The sequence below is a fragment of the Atta colombica genome, unplaced genomic scaffold (assembly GCF_001594045.1).
Source record: "Atta colombica isolate Treedump-2 unplaced genomic scaffold, Acol1.0 scaffold55, whole genome shotgun sequence".
NCBI lineage: Eukaryota > Metazoa > Arthropoda > Insecta > Hymenoptera > Formicidae > Atta > Atta colombica.
Window position 1 is genome coordinate 1,794,413 of NW_017259545.1, and position 2,008 is coordinate 1,796,420.

Below are 2,008 nucleotides of genomic sequence, written 5' to 3' on the forward strand. Positions count from 1 at the left end.
CAGCCGCCAGCCAGGGTCGATCGGGCAAAGTCAGATCTCATCCCGAGGAACAGGTGTTGCGTTGGAGCCGCGCAGAAGCGCGACGCGGTCAATCCTCTCACGCGAATCACGTCATGGATCGTTAAACATCAATGAATCTTTAATTGGCACGAATCTTTAATGACCTCGTCGTGATAAAATAGACATGATTAATTTATGTACGGTATACAGGAAGCAGAAGGCCAAACCAACAATAAAATCAGTATTACGTCACCAGCTGTGAAAGCACTACATTGTTGGAGATATCAAAGGAGCAATTTTAATCCGATACGCGTTGAGTTAAATGACATTTTATTATTTTTACCTTCGTGTCAAAATATAAATCAACTCATTTCTGTAGTTACTTAAATAATATTAACGTATGCATTTAGTAAATAATCAACTAAATGAGTCAAATTTAATAGAATTTATTGAACGAAATTGTTTAGTTGAATTATCGACATATTGAGTAATGACGACCTACATAAATAATTAAAAACAACTCAATTTGGTTGTATTCTGACATTTGTGAATTTAATAGTATAATATTTGAAAATGATCCGAATGAAAATGAAAAATTAAAAAAATTATTAATATTTTAATAACGATAAAAAGTATTAAATTTTTGATATATAAAATTTTTCATTCATGTATCTCTAAAATTCTCTATACTATTTCTACAAATAAGATTTTGGAAACTTTTTGACTGATATGTTATCAAATATTTAGGATTCTGAAGATTAGGGTCATACAACTTTCTCCCCAAGCGGGAACGTGAAAAGCGAAAATGTTTGTCATGAAAAGTAGTGGAGAAGTTTTTCATGTTTCCGCCTTAGGGCGAATGTTACGTAATCGCCCTACCTTGGTTTCATACCGAAAAAATCCATATTTGATAAAGTATCGCAATGTATCGAGACGTTAAATCATAATCTACGTTTTAGATGTCTAATCTTCTACGACTTGTTTGTCTCTCCTCTCTGTTCCATTTTGTATAGGTAAACGCGAATAAAAATTCTAGGAAAGAGGGAATCGCACGTATCATTCTTCGTCCAAATCCCCTACATTTGCGCGACGCCGGGGAAACGTTGAACGGGGGATGCTAAGAATTAGCGGACGCAACTTTATGAATGGGCTGCTTGGGCGTGAGGGAACGAGCGAGGTGGGGACAGTCATGCTGCTTTAACGATCGGGCGCATCCCCACTCCTGCCTCATTCCATCTCCTTTTCTCCGGCTCGTTAACAAGTCTTCTTTCTCGATTCCATCCCCTCGCCATCCCCCTTCTATACACAATCCCATTCTCTTCCTCCCTCACCGGCTATCACCGGCTACGCGCACACGTGCGACCGTGTGACTGTGTCGGTTACGTGCTGATCGTTCATAGATGATGGTGCATCCGAGTGCGCAACTCACGTGTGTATAAATCTCTACGAGTTGCGTACGATACCCTTTGCATAACACCAACAAGAGTGGAATGAACAATGAACACTTGCGTGGCTAGTCGTAGCGAGCCCTTCAAATAACAATTGAAATTGGACGCTTACACGACCTAGCTGGTACACTTGTAGCTGAATGTATCAAATTTCGTTTTGATATTGAAGAAGTTTGAAATCGAAGCCGTATTGCGTGGGGCACAAGAGGGAGAGAAAGTGACGTTAGAGCATTTCACATTTCCACTCCCCATATATTTACTCTTGTTTAATGATGAACAACAAGGATAAATGATACCTGTGTAGCATTCGGGTGGGAATTTGAACACGAATATATTACGCGAAAATTAAATTCGACACAAATCTCAATTACAGCTGCGAGATAAGAAATTTTTTGTAGATTTTTAGTAATTGAAATAACAATCCGATTTATTTTTAATGAATAAGTTACTTCAACAAGATCAATTATTTACCGGAAAATAAATGTCCCCCTTGAACTTCTCTCGTGACAACTAAATTATCTGTGCATAGCATCCAATACTTATATACATATATATATATA